At 36.1% G+C, this 7,589-nt stretch overlaps 1 long non-coding RNA gene across 2 annotated transcripts in view; it reads right to left on the reverse strand.

Moving 5' to 3' along the window:
* LOC149530393 (uncharacterized) overlaps positions 1–5,808 on the reverse strand; it is a 35,664-nt gene extending 29,856 nt beyond the window's left edge. For both annotated transcript variants that reach the window (XR_016359077.1, XR_016359076.1), the window contains exon 1: positions 3,032–5,808. This is a non-coding gene — a long non-coding RNA (uncharacterized LOC149530393). The remainder of the gene's footprint in view (positions 1–3,031) is intronic.
* Between the last annotated feature and the right edge of the window lie 1,781 nt (positions 5,809–7,589).

Genomic DNA, 7,589 nt, shown 5'->3' on the forward strand with positions numbered 1-7,589 from the left:
ATCTTTAACTACGTAAATTTTTTCATATGAGAAGATGTTTTGAATTTTTTTATTAAATGAAATAAATATCTTTATGTTTTCAAAATTTTGATTAAATGAAAAACTATAAAAGAAGAAAGAAATATTTATGAAATTTTTTGGTATAAAATAAAATTGTTAATGAATAATAAACTCATAGTTAATAGATCTTATTAAAAAAAAATTAGCATTAAAGAAACTAAGAGATTGTGGGGATAGAGAACATTTAGGTATATGGTCAAACAGAGCAGTGAAAAGAAGAGGGGACAGAGAACATATGGGTATATGGTGAAATAGAGCACTAAAAAAAAGTTCAAAAATATACAATGTCTGCTGAACAGTTACATATTCAGAGTAATCAGCATATATATTGAGAGTAATGGATTACATTAAAATATTGATAGACATCTTCTGCAGAGGCTATTTGAAACAAAAGTGAAATAATGTAAAAATCATAAAGAAATGCCTTTGATTCCTAAAATATTTTTGGGATGCCTAGTTGGTAAAGAGGCAGAGAAAATCCTTTTATAAAAAGCCAGCATTTGATTGACCTGAATAAAAAGCACAATTGATGATTTTGTGACTTATTTTGCTGCAGTTTATTTGAGTGCATTACAGAACAAATAAAATGTGACAGTCACATACCTTTTTGTAAAGAAAATGCAGGTCTACATGAGAGATGCAGATTAGTCATTTCATATATCTGTAAATGAAAACTATTCTTAAAATGCTCAGCTCATGCATTGATGCCTGGCAATTAGGTGTTAATAGTGTCAGGAGACTAAATTGTGCATGTGACAAGTCAACAGATTTTGAGGAGAAAGTAATAAACTTAATCCCATATCAGAAACCATCATACCAAGAAACTATCAAGCTAACTCATCTTAATCCTATGTTGATCTTGAATCATTAAAGTCTTGTACTTCCAAATCCAATGATACCAAAATAAAAGTGAATGAAAGAAGTAGAAGAATAAAACATGAGAGGAATATTATCACCTACACTTCTATGATTTCAGGCCTTACACAGTGCAGATGGATGTGTGAGGCGGTTAAGCTCTTTGAGGGAACACCAGATTCTAATGTGATGTCATGGACTGCCATGATTTCAGGCTATTTACAGAATGGGTTTGTGGATGACGTTCTTCCAGCTTGTACCAATTTGACAGCTCTCCCTATGGCATTGGAGCTTCATAATCTAATAGTTAAGCACAGAGTGGGCAATTTGAAAAGGCCTTAAAATGTTTTCAACTTATGCAACTAAATATTGTAGAGCCAAACTCTAACACTTTTTCTAGTATCCTTCCAGCTTCTGGAAATCTGGCATACGATTCTAATAGGCAGCTCGACCAGGAGGCTAACGATGCTTGACCGGTGCAAAGGTGGGACCGTGGGAGTTCTGGCAGCAATGAAGACTTCGGATATTCTCTCTAGCGTTTAGACCGGATGAAGCTGCCTTTAGAGTAATTGTCACTTTCGTCGCCCATAGAATTGTAGGGACGAATGTTTCTCAACAAGAAATTGGTCTCTACCTACTTTTCTCAGTGGGGTCGTGAGAACCTTCTAGTTAGACTAATTGGGGAGTGCTCTTGTAGACATGTATTCCAAGTGTGGGAGAATAGAGAAGACACGCAAGACGTTTGTCAAAATGCCAATTTGTGACATAGTTCTGTGGAATGTATTTCTTGCAGGGTATGCCATTCATAAATCTGTGAATTTAAATAAGTATCAAAAGGTTTTAAACAATTCACAACTACAAAATCTATTTCATCATGAGAATTTCTAAAGTTATTGATTCAGGGGAAAATATCGCTATTATGTTGGGAAAAATTTAGGTATTTTTTATTACGCAATCTTTGACAATTAAAATATCAAACGAAACCTTGCACAGGAAACATTCGCTTGGCTTGTAAAGCAGGCCGTTGTGTTGAAATACTACAAAGAAGTCTCGAGTTGGAGGCCAACATGGAGCAGGGGAGAAAACTGCTCTTTTTATTGAAACCACTGTTGGGACAAAGTGAAATCTAATTATATCGACTTGTGTCTACATAGTTAATGGCCCGTAATCTTAGCGCACTGCCCTACTCCGGCATCATAAGCTCAGTGTGTCTGTGCGGCTTCCTCATCGGCCAAGAGTCGCACACTAAAACTAAAAGATTTTTTGGAAATCCCCATGAGCGTGAGGTCCTTTCCATTTGTTTTTTTTTTCTCTATTTGAGAAAAGTAGAAGAGGATTCCAGTCATTAAGCCGTTCATTAATTTTTTGTACCATAAATCGCAGAAAACAATATGGAAATACCCTTGGCCATTGCCCAAATCACTGCAAATATACCTAATCGCGCAGTCTGTAAAACCTGATTGGTGTAAAACACTCATGGTAGAATTGAACGGACAATGCAAAGAAGCTTAATGAAAATAAAAAATTAAGGAAAACCCAGTAGAATCATAATACCAAAACTAGAGGCCCTTAAAACCAGAACACAGAAAACGACAGCCTATGTAGGAGGATTCAGTGCTCAATTTGGCTTCCGAACTGCTGTATCCACTAATGGCGCTGATCTTCTCAATCACATAATCAAAATGCAGAAACGTAGACAGCTGTTTCATAATACAAAGCAGTTTTATTTAATGCCTCCAGTTGTATGTTTAATGCAGTAATAATAATGACCTATTCCAGACAGGAGCACTTCCCATTTTCTAGATTTTATTTGGGAATAATATTTACTTATTTATACCCTGGACTTTTTTCATTTAATGTTTCATAAATAACAGAGATTTGAGATGGCTTTCGATGACATATGTTCTAGATTTCCCTGTTTTATTTTTATTTTTATATAAATCTATTTTATACATTGCCTTTTATCCAATCGACCAATAGAATTTAAAGGAAATTGCATTTATCAATTTAGAACATACATTCTAATTAATAAAGGTGCTGCAGATATAAGTAGATCTTGGAATATTTTGAAGTTGAATAATGAGGCAAACTAATGTGAATAATACAAGAGCACTACCTGGTTAGTCTAACTAGAAGGCTCGAAGGACCCCACGGAGAAATGTAGGTAGAGGCCGATTTCTTCTTCAGAAACATTGGGCCCTACAATTCTATGGGTGACGAAAGTGACAGTTACTCCGACGGCAGCTTCATCCAGTCCAACCGCTAGAGAGAATATCCGAAGTCTTCATCGCTGCCAGAACTCCCACCTTTGCACCGGTCAAGCATCGTTAGCCTCCTGGTCGAGTTGCTTATTAGAATCGTATGCCAGATTTCCACAAGCTGGAAGGATACTAGAAAAAGTGTTAGAGTTTGGCTCTATAATATTTAGTTGAATATGTTGAAAAATTTCTAAGGCCTTTTCAAATTGCCCACTCTGTGCTTAACTATTAGATTATGAAGCTCCATAGATGGTGTGAAAATCAGATCTTCAATAGGAAAACTTCATAATCAAATCTCAGATTTAGATGAAATCACAATCAAAATTATTTCATTCCAACCAAGGAGGAATTTAGTGTTTGGAAACATAGAAGGTTGTTTTGGAAGGGAAAAGCTTGATACTTGTTAAGAAACCTTGGTAGCATGTCCTAAGGCTGGTTGGACTCTGAACATACCTTGGACAAGGCTATTAAAAGGCTGGTTGAAATCCAATGATGCTTGGGGCAGATTGTGTCCAAGAACCTTCAAATTTCCACCAGCCTTTAGATTGTTAACTCAAACTTGAAACTAAACCATCTCTTCTCAAATGCAATATTTTCTAGTAGGCTGGTTGAAATCCAACGATGCTTGGGGCAGATTGTGTCCAAGAACCCTCAAATTTCCACCAGCCTTTAGATTGTTAACTCAAACTTGAAACTAAACCATCTCTTCTCAAATGCAATATTTTCTAGTAAATGCAAGTTAAAATGGTTTAAATTGGGCTAAAAGTAGGAATTTTCAAGTTGATTTCAACTATTTGTTTGTGTAATTTAAGGGTGAAAATGTAGAGTTTATAAGGATTTCCATATCCAGTTCACAAAATTAATGTAATAATTTTGTTGTTTTGCAAGGAGACTATGGAAGAAGATGCATGAGAGCAACGAGGATGACAAGAGCACAAACTGCAAGTGGAAAATGGAGAGTACAATTGGTTACAAAGGGCGAGCCTTTTATTAAGAAATCAAGCAAGATGATGTTCAAGGTTGAAGATCAAAAACAAGGATGCAAGTTCAAAAGCATGACCAAGGCAAAGATCGAAAACAAGGATGTGCAAGGAAAATGAATAAGTCTACAAGTAGATTATTGAATGATCAAATTACATGAAATAACACATCACTTTGGTAGGACATCAAGATTTCAAGTACAAGTACGCTCAAGCCACTCCAATGAGAAGATTTCCAAAAGATAGAGAGGATTCATGAAGATGAAGCAATTGGGGAATATAGACCATCACAATCAATTGAAGAATTAATAATGTTGAGTATCAAGAGATGGTTCTTCATTTTCAAGGAATTGATCAAGTTTACAAGATAAGCATGTTGAGGTGGTGCCCACTCATCTCCAACCAATCAGAAGACTTTAGTTGCACATGTTCAAAGTCATCCAATTAAATCATTCCAAGTGCACATGGGGAGTCTAGTTAATGCTTCTACCTAACCAATTTTCTCATTGATCTACAAAAGCAATGTAATTTTCTCATTGGCCCACAAGATGGTGCTTTTATGTAATTGGTCGAGCATTTAATGCTTGTAGCTTGTAGTTACATTAGGGCTGTCTTGAATTGATCCTGGCCATTCATTGTTCTTGGAACAGCTATAAAAGGCAAGGCCTTATCATTTGTAAGGGAGAGACTTAGTGAGATTGTTGCTATAATGCTTTACCAAAATTATTTGTTCTTCATTGTTTTTATCATGGTGAATGCAAATTTTTGGAGTATTGCATGGTTTCTACTTTTCTTCACTTAGAGTAGGATTTTCATTTATGTTGAGCAGAAGTAGATGAATGGAAGATATTGTTGTTGGTTAATTGTGGTGAAATTAATCTTCATACCTTTTGGTACTTGTTGATTACAAGTAGTAGTGTTAGGTTGGTTTGAATTAATTGCAAGCATTTAACTTCAATTGGAGATGTTCATTTGGATTGTGCCATCATTGGGTATTTGAATGAGCATTTGACAATACGAAGATCATCTATGCATCCTTAGAAGAAAGCCTCCTTTTTGTAGTTGATTTGGCAAAGCAAGGACTGGTTAGGTTCTGTCATTAGAGCTAGATTAGATTCTTAAATCTTCTATTCGGTTTGCAATTTGTTTGTTTAAAGTAGTTGATGAGCCATCATTTCCAAATCATTTGCATTTGCAAAATTAATATCCATTGAATGAACAATGTAAGTCACCAAGTGACACCTAGCATATCACATCATTACAATTGAGTTAAGTCCACAATAAGAAGGAATCTTGAGGTTTTCTTAGTTGATCACACAATCATATACATTGTTTAGCATCTAAGCTTTCTTATTCAAGAGAGGATTTGATATTTGGTGTTTGATCTCGTAATACTATGTCCAATCCTGCATGTTGAAGTGGTCACAAAACTCGCATGAACAAGTCCACCCAAGATAGACCCAAATTTGGACCATAGGTCTTATTTGGAGGAGGATGGCGTAATACATGCAGACTTGGGCTAGGATAATCGGAAATGGATGTCGAAGGGCATATATGTTGAAATATCTCCTACGTAAGAAATGCATTAGGATGCAATTTACGATACTACAGTTGTATTTACGATAATATTGTTACAACACAACTCATTGGGTGTCTCATTTGGTATGGCTCCCTTTAGGGCACTTTATGGCTATAACACTACTTCACTGTAGATTTGATCCTTATGGATGGTAGAGTTCCAAGAGCAAAAGATGTGGTACAACCAAGCATAGATGAAAAAATTACAGACTTCTGGGGCAAGAAATTGTTTTCTCGCAAGAAGTTTTTGCTTGCGAGTAGTTTTGACTTTTACATGTTGAGTTTTCTCACTGAGTTGTTTGTGGAGTTAGTGACAAAAACTTGCCAAAACTTTTGCAAGTTTGAGCCATTTTCTTGACCGTGGCTGTATAACAGACTTTGACATCAAAATGTTTTATTGTCTCTTTATCATTTCTTTTTTTCTGTCCAAGCCACAAACACCCTTTCAAGGTATTGCAAGGTCATTTGCAAATATTTTAAGTCAATTTGGATTGGATTAGCAACGGAGTTCAAACATGCCTATTTTGGGAGAAAAATGCTTAAAAATGAAGAATCCAAAGGCCACGCAAGAGGGAAATGTGCTTGGTGGCAGGGTTTTCACCTTACGACCTCACAAGAGGGGTTGTCCCTAGACCCTAATTGGGGGTACTGCCCCTAAACCCCTGCTATCGAATTTAAAAATGAAAGGAACAATTGATGGGGAAATCACATCGAATTAAGTTGATGCTTTTATACCTACTTTACTGAGTTGCTCCTTGTCCCCATTCTCTCCGTCCTCGACAAGTGGTGAAACATTGTTTTATCTCACTTTTGTTGCATCTAGGTTTGTAGAAACTCAATAATGGCATTTCTTGAGTACTCTAAATTGCTTTAGAGTGTAATGAGCAGGATTTAACACCATTTTTCTTAGGATGGAAGTCGAGCCACAACTAGTTGTGTCAAGTAAGGAGGCATAATCATAATGGACTCCTAGGATTGGACCCTCTACTTCTCCCCTAGTTTACACTAGAGTTGGGATGAACAAGATGTAAATTGTTTTGATGTTGTATTCATGTATAGTTTTGCAAAGACAGTTTGCTATTTTAATTTCGCTTTAGATTCTCAGGCTACTAGTCATCAATATTCCACATGAGGATGCCATTTTGTACCCAATATGCATTTTAATATATCTAGACTCAGCTTGTTTACTCATTTACTGACTTATTAGATGCATCTCCTCATTGAATTTTGCAAAAAAAACAAAGCTCTAATTAAATTTAAACAAATTTTTTAAGTTGCCATGTTTTTTGCTGAGCTCTTTTTGGGTCTTGGCGAGAAGTTATTGAGTCCGAGTATTTCAACTATGCAAAAAAGTATGGATACCTTGAAGTATCTGAAGGAAAACTCTGCAGTAGGCCCAAAATCGGCAAAATATATCTGCTTATAGGCACCAAGCTGAGGGTTTTTGAGGTTGGTGACATGGTGTTTTTGAGTTTGCAACCCTATAGACCATCTTCCATCAAAGCGAGTGGAGATGAGAAGATGAAGCCATGTTTTATGAGCCCTAAAAGATTTTAAGAAAGATTGACAAGGCAACTTATGAGCTGGAACAGCCAGCCAACTACAGGATTCATAATATATTGTATGTTTTGTGCCTCAAGAAAGCTCTTGGACAGCAGATTACTTCTCAATAGTTACCCCCACTTGGTGAAGGAAATTTAATTCTAGAACCTGAAACATTGTTGGGTGTAGGTTAAGAAACAATGTTGTTCTTGAGTATTTGGTGAAATGAAACAGCCAGCCAACTACAGGATTCATAATATATTGTATGTTTTGTGCCTCAAGAAAGCTCTTGGACAGCAGATTACTTCTCAAGAGT

This window comes from Cupressus sempervirens, chromosome 11, assembly GCF_028749045.1.
Source record: "Cupressus sempervirens isolate cs-2001-9-10 chromosome 11, ASM2874904v1, whole genome shotgun sequence".
In the NCBI taxonomy this organism is placed as follows: domain Eukaryota; kingdom Viridiplantae; phylum Streptophyta; class Pinopsida; order Cupressales; family Cupressaceae; genus Cupressus; species Cupressus sempervirens.